The sequence below is a fragment of the Molossus molossus genome, unplaced genomic scaffold (assembly GCF_014108415.1).
Source record: "Molossus molossus isolate mMolMol1 unplaced genomic scaffold, mMolMol1.p scaffold_m16_p_11, whole genome shotgun sequence".
In the NCBI taxonomy this organism is placed as follows: domain Eukaryota; kingdom Metazoa; phylum Chordata; class Mammalia; order Chiroptera; family Molossidae; genus Molossus; species Molossus molossus.
Genome location: NW_023425346.1, coordinates 65,097,543 through 65,114,340, shown reverse-complemented (window position 1 = coordinate 65,114,340; position 16,798 = coordinate 65,097,543). Strand labels below are relative to the sequence as shown.

The 16,798-nt window shown below is 38.3% G+C and overlaps 1 pseudogene; it reads right to left on the bottom strand.

The window, feature by feature from the left end:
* Window positions 1-1,040: 1,040 nt before the first annotated feature.
* On the bottom strand, window positions 1,041-4,578 carry LOC118625025 (annotated as a pseudogene).
* Window positions 4,579-16,798: the final 12,220 nt, after the last annotated feature.

The window sequence follows — 16,798 nt, the reverse complement described above, 5'->3', positions numbered from 1 at the left end:
AAAAAAGGTTTTTTTATTTCTCATTGATTGGTTTCCTGTATGAACAATGGGTTCACTCCAGTAACTTCCATATACATATTTTAAATGAGATCTCAAATTGAAGAAATGTTCCACAAGCCTAATGTGTTAGGTTATGCATTATAGCCACAGAATATCTATAAGCATTTACATATATCCCCAATTTTTAAGCTAAATATCCATACCTTTCACAGTAAAGTTGAGATTTATTTCATTTCTTCACTCCTTAGCAATTACTATCAATGGCAAAAAGATACCCAATACATCACAAACTCTAAAATACTGAAGTGAATATAGATTTAAAAATTACAAGTAAAAAAATAATTTTATTTCCCCCAACTGCATTATGGTTTATTTGAACATGTATTCTTCATACTACTAAATTGGTCTAATATATTGAGCACCTCATTATATTATACCATTTCTTTTTATTGGGTCATTCCAAGTGCCAGTAGTTGCAGCAATAAAAGTAAAATAATATGCAGAAGTAATAACTGTATTACTACAAACAAGCACTTACATACTTTTCTTCATATAAATGTTCAGTTCTCATAAAAAATACAAAATTTTCTTGCCTTCTCACTGTACCTACTATATGTGATGCCAATAATTAACTTGTCGTAAGACTGTGTATTGGCAATACTTTAGAAATAGAGGCACTGATAGTGACAAGAATCAATATAATGCACTGGAAGACTCAACCTTCTCTATAGTCTCTGCCAGTGAAAGTACCATTATACACCCAATAGATTAGACCACATGAATCTCAATATCCTCGTTTCTCTCATTCCTTCACTATAATCAGTCCCCAAAGTCCCTTTCCTAAACAGGTCTGAATCTTTCTTTCCTTCAATATTCACACTGCCATTGCTTTAATTCAGATGTATAATAGTTTTCACTTGGTTTAAGTTTCTTAACTGGTCTCCCTCCCTACTTCCTCTGTCATCCCCCTTCTGTTTTTCACTCTCTTGCCAGAATAATTCCCCCCCCCCCCCCGAGAAACAAAATCCAAGTTTATTTGTTCATTTCTTGCATTTGATATACCCCTCATGACATCCTTGGCCTGAGACTCTTTGCCATAATCCTTAACCATCACACAACTGCAACCAACCACTTTATGGGGTTTTCCCTCTCTGTTGATTTTACAGAGACCTACCCATTGCCCTAGTTTCTTGTTGTCATCAACCTTAATTAGGTTGACTTAGTGTTCATAATAAAGGGTGTCCACCAACTTGACACACCTAGGCTCATCACTTTGATGCAAGCACACAAAGATGGGGTTGGCACTTTTCTGAAGTTTCCAGTAGAACAAACATCATTCAGAACTTTTGTGCTCACACCATTAATTTCACACCTTCTTCCCTTGGCTATAGTTTTGTACTGGTTGGTTCCCACCTACAGTATTTAGATTGACACACTTATTCAGTATGGATGAGTGGGGTCTTCAGCACCTCTTGTAAAGCAGTATTAACATCCATTACACCTCCAGCAGCAATGCCTTCCTCCACCGCGGGGTGGGTAACGGATGGAGCTGAATCTTCAAGGCACCCAAGCCTCTGCCTCCACACAACTCCATGGCCACTGGGAAAGAGAGCCTGGGTAACCTTTCTGAAGTTCAAAATTATTCATATTCATCTTTTACAAAATCCACTAATGACTCTGTTGCTTTCAGGATAAAATGTAAATGTTTGGCCCTGGCCGGTTTGGCTCAGCGGTTAGAGCGTTGGCCTGTGGTCCGGAGAGACCCGGGTTCGGTTCCCGCTAAGGGCACGTACTTCGGTTGCAGTTTGTCCCCGGCCCTGGTTGGTCGTGTGGGTGGCAGCCACTCGATGTGTCCCTTCACATCGATGTTTCTCTCTCTCTCTCCCTCCCACTCTATCTGTACAAAAAATGGAAAAATATCCTCGGGTGAGGATAAAAAACAAAACAAAAAAAAATGTAAATGTTTGTTCTTCATGAGTTTCATGTTGTGGTCCTTGCTTGACTATCTAACCTCATTTCCCGTCATCTCACAATGCCTCATAATATGGCACCACTTGCGATTCCACAGGAGCAACGCTCTCTGAGGCCCTCGTGTGCCTGGAAGACTCAGTTCCAACTCACACTCTCAGGCCCTCCCATCTCCTTTCCCCTCCAGTGAGTTATGTCTCCTCTAGACTCCGTGCTGACCACAGCTGTGCATTCCGCCACACTGCTGTGTGCTTGCTTCCTCCTCTACACTCTGCCTTCTGCCTGTGAGCGCCTAAAGGACAAAGTGGGTTTCAATCTCCACATAATATGTTCACTATATAGCCTCATGAATACTGTTTCTATACAACCTGAAATTTTTAGGACAATCCTGGCTTTATCATATAATGTATCTCAATGCCATAAGTCCAGAATAAAATTTCAGTGATGCTGCTTCCTTGTTTTTAATATATAAAATATGATGATAAACATAGACTTAACTGGATATGGGTCTGAGGAATATAATAAAATCATATGCTGAGGTATTTAATGGTAAATAAAAATAACTATGGTCTCAGGTTTTAAAAAGAAATAGAAATTTATGTATTTTTTGTTTTTAGTAGTCTTCTGGCCAGAAGCCAGAACTTAGAAGTCTTCTTTCTCAATTTATAACAAAAATATTAAATTTTTGTTTTACTATAATTGCTCATTTTGGGGGGGGGGGGAGACATTAACTGACTTCTTCTGTGCTCCCAATTAGCTGGAAGGGACTCAGTTCTCAGTTGCAGTTTCCTATCTCCTCTTCAGTGATGACAGAAAAACACAGAAATGCTAGACCACAATGGTGATGGCACAGCCCTCGATCAAAGCAACTGCTATTTCTCTAATTCTGAGAGAAAATCCTAAGCTCTAAGCTCTTACTTTGTATTTGTCTCATTCTCAACTCTCCCACTTTCCAGTAAGTCACCTCATTATTAAATGTGTTACTTAGCTCTGGCTGGGTTTCTCAGTAGGTTGGAGCATCATCTTGTACACTAAAAAGTTACAGGTTTGATTCCCAGTCAGGGCACATAATTAGGTTGTGGTTCAATCCCCAGGGAACATGCAGGAGGCAACCGATCTATGTTTCTCTCTCACACTGATCTCTCTCTCTCTCTCTCTCTCTTTCCTCTCTCTTTAAAATCAATAAAAACATATCTTCAGGTAAGGATTTTTTTAAAAAAAGTGTTGCCTGGCCAGTTTGGCTCAGCAGTCGAGTGTTAGCCCACAGACAAAAGAGTTGCGGGTTTGATTCCTATCAAGGGCACTTGTGGTTTGTCCCTGGCCCTGGTCGGGTCATGTAGGAGGCAGCCAGTTGATGTGTCCCTCTCATACCGATGATGTTTCTCTCTCTCTCCCCCTACTCTCCCTCTCTCTCCCTCCCACTGTACCTGAAAATAAATAGAAAAATATCCTCAGGTGAAGATTTAAAAAAATAATAATACAATAAAATAAAAAAGTGTTGCTTTACTGAGCTCTGCATGCATTATATTATGTAATATGTCATGCATTATATTATGTAATATGTTATGTTATATTATGTCATACATAATGTATATATTTTATAGTATATATACGTTATGTATATTTTATTATGTAATAGAATACATATTATATTATATTAATATTCATTATATTCATCCCCACCCCACTTCCCCAACCTTTTTTATGAGTTTAGAGATAGAAGAGGATAATGAGTATAATATGGAAATTTCCCAAATGATATGCCCCAACAGGTAATATGTGAGCCATATTGATCTCCCCAGGCTTTGAGGCAAGCAGAGCATGAGCTGGATGACTAGAACCCCAGAAGTTAGTTGCCTCTAACCTTGAGCAGCCTCCTCCTTTTCTTATATGCCACATTATTATTCTCTATGGGGTCATACATGGAAATGTTTGGGAAGCACTGTAATAAGGATTCATATGTACAACAACAAATCTCTAGTGTACACACCCTGTTCCTCATCTAAACTTGCTTACTCTTTTATTCTTTATTTCATTGGCTTTCATCACCACCCACTCAGTGACCCAGGTTAGAAATATGAGTCACACATGACTCCTTCCTCTGTCTCATCACCTTTCTAATCACTGTCAAGTTTAAATTCTAAATATGTTACCAACTAGTCTGCTCTTCTCCATCTATACCTCTACTACCATAATCTACTCATCATCCTCTATCATCTGCAATGTGGCTCCCTACGTGGTCCCGTGGTCTTTAGTTTTGTCAGCTTCAAAATTACCCTCCACAGAGCCACCGTTCTAAAAATAAGTCTGACTGTAGCACTTTATAAACTTTACTGCCACAGTGGTTCCTCACCATTACTAGAATAAAGTCCATGCTTCTCAAAACTGGGTCACAAAGCACTCCATGACATGGCCCATACTTGTTTCTTTAATCTCATATTTTAGCTACTCCCAGAAGTATTACACAGCTTGTATTCCACTAGTTACAACCAATTCTTTTTCATCCTTATGCAGTGATGTGGTATAATTGGTTTGGGGGAGAAAGGGGATATAGGTGGAATCCTGATCTGTAACATTTGAAAATTTCTGTGTTCCAAACACCTCCACCATGGCCAATTTCAAGCTACTAACATGATATCACTGAACAAGGAGTTGGAAAGCAAAGCACATAATTATACAGCAGTTTCACCACACAAGTACAGTAGACAGAAATAACCTTGAGAGCACAGAGATGTTTAAGAGCATAGGTAATAGTATAATATAGTGAAATAGTTAAGTGATGAGTTTTAAATGTTTATTACCTTTGCTGTTAATATAATGTACTTAATTGCAAGTTCATATAATCTCATTTTAATCGTGGCTGTGTTTAGCAAGCAGCTCACAACATTCCTGAAACTAGAACAACCAACTCTTGCAAGCCAGTATAACTCTAGCACACCACTGCCTTTATGCCATTTACTCAGGTGAATCCCATCTTATTTAATTCTCCAGCCTCTTTCCTGCCTAGCCAAGGGCTATTCATCCTTTAATTCAGTTTGTCATGTGTAACAATGAACCACCTGTATCAAATCACCTGGACTGTTTCTTAAAATGCAGGTCCCTGGGGTTCACCTCCCAGACCTGCTGGATCTGAAATTCCCTGGAAGCCTAGGAATCTGTAGCTCAGAAGCTGGCTTGCTAGGAGAGTCGGAAGCACACTGAAGTTTGAGAACAATTTGTTTGAACGGCTTTTCTGCTAAGGTGTCACATCACTCAGGAAACCCAGTCTGGCTCACTCCCAGGAGGGCGAGATGGGGAAAGAAGAAGAAAAGTCAGAGTGGCCTGCAACAGTGTATCACAGAAAACTTTAGGAAGTTCAGCAAGACTGTCTGGTAACAGGTGAAAAGAGTAAATTGGGAAGCATAGGTCTAGAGAAGTTGCTAAGAGCTATCCCGTGAAAGGTCTTCCATTCCATATTGGGGACATTGGACTTATTTATTATAAAAGCAGTGAAAAATAATCGAATGGTCTATAGCCAAAGAGTGACAGCTGTTGGGAAAGAAGACTTTTCCTCTGCCCTACAAAGTTCTTTCAGATGGTTGAATAATCAAATCTATTTGAGACCAATTAACCAGAAAAAAAATTAATTCTGTACATGCGAGAACCCGGCACACATGAAAGGAACGGTTTCAAGACAGAAAGGGGATGAGGGCTATGTGCATCTGGAGGCAAGGAATGAGATAGGGGCCTGCGGCTCCAGAGGGCAGGAGGGTGATCCACAGGTCGGTAAGGGACAGATGTTCAGTAAATTACACGGTTGCCCTGCCATACAGACAGGTCACAAGGGTTATTTCTGGCAATAACTCATTATGGGGAAGGCCCCCCAAATTAAATTCTCTAGGGGAAAGGAAAAACTTCTCAAGCCCAAAAGGTCTTGATTGCCTTTAGTTCAAAATAATCCTCATGCCAAGGTGGCAAATCTTGGGGAGGCCTATTCTGAACCCTGTCACAACCAATATTTGAATAAGTAATTCAACCTTCTTCTTTCTTGTGTAAATTTTAATAACTCATTGAAAAGAATAAAGCCATTTTAAATAAAGTTATATAGCTTTCTTAGAATAATTAAGACCGTACATATTTTAGCTATATGAGAAATTATCTCCCACAATAACAAAAAGAAACAAAAGAAAAACAAGTTCCGATTCTTTTATTTCTAGGTGGATAATCTCTCTTTGAACAAGATGGTGGACAAAAGGCCAAATGATTCCTGTTCCTTCTGTTAGATTTTCTGCTTTGGATCCCTGTGTCATCGGGAAAGTTAAGGGATCCCTTTCCCCACTGAGCGCTAGGGGTAGAGTCATTATATCTCGAGAAATGAATTTTCTGAGACTCGCCTGGGAGGGTGAGTGATTTTTATTCATGTGGAATTACATCCCTGGGTTTCTAAAGTCTCATTTCCCTTAATCCAGTCCTGGAAGAAGTGTAACTGTGGATTCGGTAGAGCTAAAAGCAAAGCCAGTGTCCAGAGTTTTCGTTCCATGTTGCAGCCAGGTCTAGTTCAGCATCAGGCTAGTTGCAGTCCATTAGTCTACAGTGTGTGGGATCCACATAGTCATAGGCCATGTAGGCGAAGGAAGGGGATCAGGAGCATGAGAACCTGCAAGCCAGGAATCAACCAAGAAAGCCAACTCCTTTGTTTAGGGGACTCAATATCTCAAATCTTCTCGTGATTGCAGTGGCCCTGCCTACTCTGGCCAATGAATGACCTGTTCCCAAGTGTGACTGACAGGCAAGTACTTTTGTACTGGGCATGTGCCTATCTCCCCCCATCCAATCCCTTCCCCCAGCGATCTGCAGAGAACAGAATGGTAGCTCCCTGGGGAGTGTACAGCTTTAGCCTCCTGGTGAAGTTGTCTGAATGACATGCCTATGATATTTGGCCTTCCCTTTGTTCCTTTCTGTTATTAATAATTAGATTAATTACAATGGTATTACCTTTACCCTAGTTAGTACCACCGATAATATTGTTACTCCCCACTTGTACAGCTTTGACCCATCTACAAACTCAAAAACCCCTCAAGAGACGATCTTATCCCTGCACTCCCAGTTTTTAAATTTTCAAAAAGCCTTAACAAAATGCTAGGTAAAAGCAAAAAGGAAGCAATGAATCGCAAAAAGCATTTTTTTTTAAATTGCAGCTTACTGTCCTGAGCAGTGGTTAGAGCATCGGCCAGCAGACCAAAGAGTCACAGGTTCAATTCCAGTCAAGGGCAAATACCTCAGTTGCAGTTCATCCCCAGCCCTGGTTGGGGTCATGCGGGAGGTAACCAATTAATGTGTCTCTCTCACATCGATGTCTTGATGTCTCTCTCTCTCTCTCTCCCTCCCACTCTATCTGAAGATAAAAATGAAAAAATATCCTCAGGTGAGGATTATAAAAAAATTAAATGAATAAATAAAAATCTCAGCTTACAAATATATCATAAAACTCTGTTAGTATAAACAATGGATATGAATTTACCCCAAAATTTAAAAACTAACTTCAAAAGTATTATTACATATATAGTTAAAAATAAGTAGGGAATTACAGTCAAATTGTGATGTGCTTCATGGCAGCTAGCTAACTTCACTTAACAGATAATTTATTTGTTCCAGCTCACCTAAAATTCTAATTTATGCCTCAGCAATACTGGAAATGATCACCTGAGAGAGACTTATGTGGAAAAGTTGCAAACATAAGTACCTTAAATATGGAAATACATGAATATCTAGTAAAATTTTTTCTTAAGGAATGCATATTTCTTTCTAATACATTACATAAATGCAAATATTATTTTCTTCCTGACTCCTTGGACATTCTAAGATCATGATCAACATAAGCACCTTTAAACATCTAGTCTTTCTGTTCACTAAATCTTTCTCCAGTCCAAGAATAGTGATTTATTAACAGTAGACCTTTAATAAATAATTTTGAATGAATAAAAGAATAAATTTAAGGACTCTAATCATGATTCTGTTTGGGGAAAAAAATGTCCATGAGAACTTTCCCATTCCATAAATAAAACTGAGGCTTTGAAAATCTACCTTTGTAATCTGGGTACAGATAAAGAGAGTCCTATGGCAAATAAAAGTTCTCACTATTAATTACTCATTTATTTGAACTCATCAGATATGCATCTAGTCCTTTTATTGCATTTTGGTGAAATGTAAATTGGTTCTCACTAATTCACAGAGGATGCCTTTAGTCAAAAAGCACTTGTTGCCCACTGTGGCTCAGTGGTTGAGCGTCGACCCATGCACCAAGAGGTCACCAGTTCGATTTCAGGTCAGGGCACATGCCCAGGTTGTGGGCCCAATCCAAGTGGGGGACATGCACAAGGCAGCCAATCGATGTTCTCTTTCTTCGGTGTTTTTATCTCTCTCTCCCCCTCCCTTCCTCTCTCCCTCTAGTCAATAAAGAAAAAAAAAAATTTTAAACCACTTGTTTGGGGAGCTTTATCTGCTACATCTGTTAAAATATGGTTAAATATATCACTTTAATTTCTATTTAAAGTAAATCAAAAGTTGGTGGGAAAGTCTCAAAGTATGTTGCATATATTATAAGGGTGAACACAAATCTAAAATATTTAAATTTTTCCATACTGTGAAAAGGAAAAGAGAATCTCCCCACCCCTCCCTTGACTTGAGCATTTCCTTTAGAAGACAAAATTATAAATGCTTTCTCTGTCTCTTTGCAGTGTAAGTAAAACTTTTAAAAATTTTAATGAGCCTCTTGTCAGTTTTGCACCCTAGGCTGGTCCTTCTCCGGACCTCAGAGCCATGCCTTTTGAGATGTGCACATCAGGAAGGTTGATGCTCTGTCTCCCTGTCTCTGCGGGAGTTTAGTTGAGGTGCCTGACTCCATGTTGTAACTTCCTGCTTGTCAAGAAGATAAATGAAGTTTTCTTTTTCCTTGGATAAAGACAATTAACATGTATGTAATAAATTATATCTTCAAAGCTATATATAAAGATTAGGGTTTCTTTCTGATTTGCAATCTCTTTAGCATTTTGTCTATGATGCACATCACAGTCTGATTTAATGATTTTTTTATAATAATACAACTGTCTCATTCTTTTTTACATTTTGTCGAGAGGATTCACTAGTTTGGCAGGAGATTTCACTTTTAATTATATTTCTCCAACAAAACTCAAATGGAGTTGAGAAGAAAGAAAAATCTGTTAAAACAAGAAGACTGAGTAAAACAGAACAATTAGACTAAAACATTAAAAATGTTTCTTGTCTATTAGAAATGGAGTAAATGCCATGTATCTGTGCTGGCAAGTACGATGATACAGAACTAATGTGCTATAAACTGGCTATTGGAAAGCAGGGTTTGAAAAGCTCAGAGAATTCAGCTTTCAGCTAAATCCATCTGTGTAGGTTAATAAAAGAAAATTCAATAGTTCTCACATCAAAGCAACCTATTTGTTTCAATAAAAACTAGAAGGGAATTAAACAACATGCTAATAAAAATATTTAATTGATGAAAATTGGAACAAAATCCTCAAAGAATCAGAAAGGCAAAGGAAATATCCTCATCAATTGATACATCAAGAACTCACTGTATAATGGGTCTAAAAAAAGGTACTACAAATTAAAATTTCACATAAAGTGAACCTCTATTACCTGAATTATAACTAATTAACTATTTGATATCATTGTAAGTTAACCTAGGTATGAATAACTGAAAAGGGGTGCAGAGAAGGCCACGTGGTATGGGCATGCCATCTGTGTGGCTTTGCCAGGAAGCCGCAGTTTAATACTCCCAAGGAAGCCACCAGATGGGAAGAGAATAGACACATGCCCAGTAAGGTCTGGGTGAAACAGGGACAGTACCTGCCTGTCAGTCACACCTGGAAACAGGTCATTGGCCAGGATAGGTGTGGTCACTTCAGGGAGACAAAATTTGAGAGATTTAATCTCCTAAACAAAGGCATTCTTGCCCTGGCCAGGCTGCTCAGTGGTTAGAGCATCAGGCCGGAGAGGTCCAGGTTTGGTTCCCACTAAGGGCACATACCTCGGCTGCATTTTGAACCCGGTTGGGGTCGTGTGGGTGGCAACCACTCGATGTGTCTCTTTCACATCGATGTTTCTCTCTCTCTCTTCCTCCCTCTCTCCCTCCTGCTCTATCTGAAGATAAATGCAAACCTGTCCTCAGCTGAGGATAAAAAGAAACACAAAGGCATTCTTGCTTTTGGCTCTCTCTTGCCTCTTGCACTCCTGGCTGTGGGACTCTCAAGTACCTGCATTCACCCACGTGGCTTACGGCCATGTGGACCGCACACAATGGACTGATGGACTGCAACCAGCCTAATACGGTACTGGACCCAACTCCACCATGGAAAGGAAACTTTGGACACTGGCTTTGCCTCTAGCTCTGCTGAATCCCCAGGACTTCTTCCAGGACTGAATTATGCACCAGGAATGAGGACAACTCTTAATTAAATTTAATTTAAACTCTAAATTTAAATTTAAGAGTAAGTTTTTAACCTGATAAAAGTATTTAGTAATTATGTAGCACTTCCTTAATGAAGTTCGGGTGACCCAGGGAAGGTGCCTGTCCTTCTAAGCTGGAAACCACGCGCTGGACAGAGGGGTGAAGTCACTGCAAGTGTGCAAAACCTTAGAAGGTTAAAATCCGCAAAGGAGTCGTCTCTCTCTTGCTCCTCTGGCTCTTTGCTCCTGTTTCCTTGCCTGGAAGATTCAGATGGAGGGACCTACCCCAGTGGGGCGTCTTAGCGTGTTCACTGTAGCTCGGTAGACAGAAAGGCTTCAAGCAGGGGCCTGGTAACTACTTCACCCCATGCTCTATTGTTTTTGAGTTGTCTAGCAAGTTTACAAGCCATGCGTGTTTCTGCCCTTCTCTAGCTACCTATAAACCGCCTATTTCCTTTGAAATCCTAGACCTTGCCCCAAAATCACTCATTTGTCCATAACAGCATATAAACCTCAACTGTGCAATGCATTATGTCTCATTTTTATGTGGCACCCCCAAATGTGCATTTGTATAATACACTTTAAACATTTTCTCCTATTAATCTGTCTCTGTTAATGCGATTATTAGCCCAGCTAGAAGAATTTAGAAAGTAGAAGGCAAATATTTTTTTAGCCCCTCCCCACCAGTTACTACAGCCTAAATCCTCTGATAATTTCATATTCCCACAGGTCTGAGATTCCCTCAAAGTCCCCTTTACTGCTACATACTTGCACCTCAATTCTGAATTATAGGACTCAATTAAGGGATACAGCTTCTGCTCTCTTTTTGAGTAAGATAATTCACACTAATGATAATCAACCATGTGAAAAACATTCACAGGATCTCCCATTTCACATTTCCTGTTGCCTCCTCTTCTTTTCGTGTGCCATACATTTATTTTTTTAGTTCAGATTTCTGCCAGCCTGACTCCTGTCAGTACTGCCTGCTCAGAATTCCTTCGGCCTCTTGCTTCTCATTCCTACAGAAGACTCCTTCCTGGGTCTCATGCTTGCACGTCACACTGGCTCCCAGATTATTAAATTAGACCTGTTCTTAAAATGTTTCCTAAGATCTACCTTAAAAGTCTTTACCTCTCTTTCCATTTTCTAAAGTATCTTTTCAGCTCCTTCTTTTCCCTGCCCTTAGGCATCCCTTCTACTTGGATGGTTCCCCAAATACCCTCTGCCACCATAATGGAAGACTTAGACATCCTTTCTTCAAGTTTTGTCATGATGCCTGCACTTTATATAACTTCAGCTGGGTTTATAACTATTCAAAATGTCCCCAGATTTGGCCTCACTATGACGTTACCAATTCTTCTATTTCTATTTTCCACAGTTTCTTTCTTGACAAGACTTTTAAAACTGGATTTAAAAAATGTTCAATTTGACTTTTAGTTTTAAATTTGGCCTCCATGCTATAAGGACTTTCTTTGAACACATATATTCTGAAGACTTCCCATTATAACCAAAATTTTCCTAATATGTCTGAGCAAATATGGCTTTCAGATCCAGAATGTTTCAAGCAAAGATTTTAAACATTCCTTCCTGATCCCATATATTTTCCTATATCTGAAGCTGTTATATTTTTAACAGTCCACATAACAAAGGATCTCTTAATTTTTTATTCAAGGGTTTTACTGCCCAACACACTTAGTTAGAGATAACTATGCCCATGATGATTTATTTAAAGTCTACTGGAGGTTTAACGATTCCTAAACAAAGAATAAAAGCACAGAAGAATCCATAGACACCCAGCAACCAAACCGTAGAAGTAATCAAGAACTGACAACTTTTCATGCACATAGCCATACAATTATATTCCCAAAGTAGGTTCTCTCAAACATTCCGCACTGAAAGGCAGAATGAATGATTGCAAAAAGACGGCGCAGAGTAAAGACAATTAATACAAACGGTCCTGCCACCACTTCGTCCTTGACCCTAAACACGGTGAACTGGGACATTAAAAAACCTGGGAAATGAGGTGCTTGGTGCCTCGTTCAAAACTTCCTGAGGAAAAGGGAGAACAGGGAAAAAAAAAAAACTGAAGTCAATATTCTGTAATGACATAAGCAAAATAATAACAATAAATAATAACAATGATGATGATGATGTAGTAAGCAGATGAATGGAGGAGGGCGGTTCCCCAGTTCTACAAAGTGTTTTTGCTATCAGAAATGAGTAGAGAAGGAACAGAGAGCAGGGCATCTGGAACAGGCTTCTCCTGAGACCTAAAAATTCTAACAGTGAATGAAAAATTATTCAGTTCAAATATTTAACGTATCATAAACTTTACCATCTTGAATTAAAATATGTGCATCTATGCTATATTTTTCCAGCCAATAAATTTATTATGAGTCTAATTAAAGTTATTCAACATTTTAGTACTTCATGAATTATTAAAACTCAGGATATTTATATATTTTTGCCTAAAACTAAATCATTGCAAAGTCTATGCCTGCAAACGATAGATTAAAAGTGATTAATGACTCTCTTAGTTGACTATTATCATTTACTATAATTAAATTACTTTAAGAATTTGGCTCAGTAATGTACTTTTGTTAAATATATACAGAACAGTACAAGTAAAACATGCCAAGGAAACTATAACTTTGACTTTCAAAAACTCACAGTTTAATTACTTAACTAATCCAATTTATGGTCAACAACGCATAACAGCCCCTTGGTGTAGAACCACATCCAAAACACTTCCAGACCATTTCTTCAGTCTTCTGTATATCATGACATACCAGATGTCTCACACTGGTAAAATCTGAATTTTGGATGCTATTTATACCTATTACAGTTTTTCTCAAAATTACAACAAATTACTATATCTTTATCACTGTTTATTTGGGGTAGAAAGAGCAGTTTTCATTTAATATAGTTTCTAATATATAGAAACTTTTTAAAATTAATTAAAGACATTATTCAGAATATAAAATTATCAATTATATAATGTAAATATATTACGATAAAACTGTTTATTAAGAAAGTTTGTGATTTATAAGATTAATATAAAGAACTGAATTAAACATGCTTTCCAGATGTTTTTCCTCCATAACTGACAGATTTTTGTCTGTCTTTTTAACAGGATTTTACTTTTAGCATTCACTTTTTAAACAATACCCATTTCAAGTTTACAATTCAGTGTTTTCAGTAACTTTACCGTGCAGTGCAATAATCATCATCATTTATTTTTAGTGCATTTTGTACCCCAATAAGATCTCTTATGCCCATGGACAGTTCATTTCTGCTCCACTACTCATTCAGTTTCTTATAAACCTGTCTTTTCTGGACATTTACAATAATAATACAAATCTAATACAGTTTAGATGTTAGACTTAGTCAATTGGGAGAAAGGAGTTAAAGCGACTGGGTGGGATTCATTTCCCTCCTCATCAGCATATACAGTAACCTTAAATTTATTCAGCACAAGGCAATTCACTCTATGGGAGAGCATAATTGCCAATGATACATCATTGGGGTTAATTTCCAAAATATATAGAGTGCTCATGCACCTCAACAAAAGGAAGACAAAAAACCCAATTAAAAAATGGGCAGAGGAACTAAAGAGACACCTCTCCAAACAGGACATACAAATGCCTAAGAGCCATATGAAGAAATGCTCAACATCACTAATCATCAGAAAGATGCAAATTAAAACAACAACGAGGTAGCACCTCACACCTGTCAGAATGGCTGCCATCAAGAAATCATCAAATAACAAGTACTGGCGAGGGTGTGGAGAAAAGGGGACTCTAGTACACTGCTGGTGGGAATGCAGACTGGTGCAGCCACTATGGAAAACAATATGGTGTTACTTCAAAAAAGTTAAAAATTGAATTGCCATTTGACCCAGTGATCCCACTTCTAGGAATATACCCTAAGAAGCCTGAAACACCAATCAGAAAGAATATATGTACCCCCATGTTTGTAGCAGCACTATTTACAATAGCTAAGATCTGGAAACAGCCCACATGTCCATCAGTAGACGAATGGATAAAAAAGCAGTGGTATATATACACAATGGAGTACTATGCAGCGGTAAGAAAGAAAGATCTCTTATCCTTTGAGACGACATGAAGGGACCTGGGAAGTATTATCCTAAGCGAAACAAGCCAAGCAGAGAAAGACAGGTATCATATGATCTCACTTATTTGTGGAATATAGGGAACATAATGGTCTGAGGAACAGGGTAGTCCCAGAGACGTGGAAGTGGGGTACAGACTGACAATCCCCAGAAGAGAGGGTGGGGGGCAGAGAGATAAACCACAGAACTTATATGCATGTATGCATGAACAATGGACATGGACAACAAAGCTGGGGACAGGGTAGGGAGAGAGAGGGAGGAGGGTGTCAATGGGGGGAAAAGGAGAAACATCTGTAAAAAAATTAATTAATTAGTTAATTTAAAAATAAATTAATAAATTCCTTCAGCACAAACAGGGATCTAAAAGAACTGGTTTTCAATCAACCAAAAAATATTCAATTATTTCATGTATCCAATATTGTCTATGTCAAATATTTCAAAAATATTTAATAAGGCATATAATTAAAATAATGCTTTTCTGTTTAACAAATGAATACCCAACTTTATGTTATCTAAGTGCCCCATTTTATAAATTGATTAGTTTTTTATATAATGAATAAAGAGCAAAATTTTTTTTTAAAGAAAGTGGCCATACATTTTTAGTGGATACCATAAGATGATACTTCTTAAACTAACAAATATATTTAGTACTATCCAAAGGAGTGTATAAAATAATAGAATAACTATCTCACTCTAGTATATTTCTTTCCTTTGAGTGTAGGTCATTTTCAGCATTATATTCATATTAAAACAACAGGGATTTAATATAGAATAGAATGAAAAAACTTCCACATATACATATGAGAGAAGTAGTATGTTTTGAATGATGTTATAAAGAATATTTTGCTTTTTCCACTTACTTTCCACCAGGCAGAGTGAATAATAAGTCATATAGTTGATATCTATGCTTTCTCATCAGGATCACTATATAAACTAAAACTGCAGAGATTAGGAACTATTTGCTGCCTGATGTAAGGTTTCAAAACAGTTTCAGAAATCTGCTTTTAGGATTTCTCTCCTGTCTTTATCACCAGTCAGGAATGGGGAACGGAACAAACTGTAAACACTCTCCCCAGAACAGGGGCACTTGAGCAAACAAGATGGGATGTTTGCAGTGGCAGTTTGCTCAGTGGCATGAGAAGTGGGCAATAGCAGCAGGACATGGTCCCAACTCTTCCTGCAGGGCAACCTTCCAGGTGGTTGGCTCTTTCTGCCAGGTTCCCCAAGCCCCACCCACGACAGCCTGGAGTCCTGCTCCTTTTCCAACATTGGTCCTTCAGACTTCAAACAATTCTGTGAGCTTGGGAAAGATTTTGAATAGATTCATTCCTCCCTCCCCCTCCCTCTCTCCCTCCCTCCCTCTCTCCCTGTCTCCCTCCCTCCCTCCCTTCCTTCCTTCCTTCCTTCCTTCCTTCCTTCCTTCCTTCCTTCCTTCCTTCCTTCCTTCCACTTAAGTTAATCACAATTGCAATTGTTTCTATTTCTAAGCAACAAAGACAGAACCCCTGACTCAAACAAGAATAGCAAACTGCCTCAAACAGGATGCCATCGAAGTTACAAAAGCAATCACAACACCAGGGATTTAAAGGTAGGGGAGGTAGGGGTGATACCAAGCTCTGAACTGATATTATTTTACAATAATTATTTATATTTGGTTAAGAGTACCTGCCCTGTTTTTCAAACATTCCGAAGTTCTGGCAGAACTTAAAGGGGGGATGCACCAACCAACCACCCACATTTGAATCTCATGGGATGCTTCTTTTAAATCAGCCTCTGGAGTCCACCCCAGAAGTAAATCAGAATCTTAAGAGGGAACCTAAGATCTGAATTTTAAACAGCCTTGGATTGATGTATATGCAAATTAGATTTTGAGAACAATGGGCTAGGTGAATTTTTTTTAAATGTACTAAAACAGACCTTACACATGTTTTATTAATAGCAGTTAACAGTCTTCTTGATCCTTGGTTAAAACATCTTTAGCATAGTCATGGTGCTGTAATAAAAAGAGCTAAAGCCTTAATATCCTCTTCTAGCTCTATAAATAACAAACTATTATCTTCTGAAATCGATAAAATATAAAGCTTTCATTCTTTATTTCTCTCCTCTCTATGTTCCCCTCTTCATATTCTCTCCCATAGTGACTTACCCTGATAAAACCAAATATAAATAAAAGGAGGGCAGTAGCACATCACTGGCAAACTCTTACCTATTGTGGCATGTATCATTTAAGTGATGAATTGC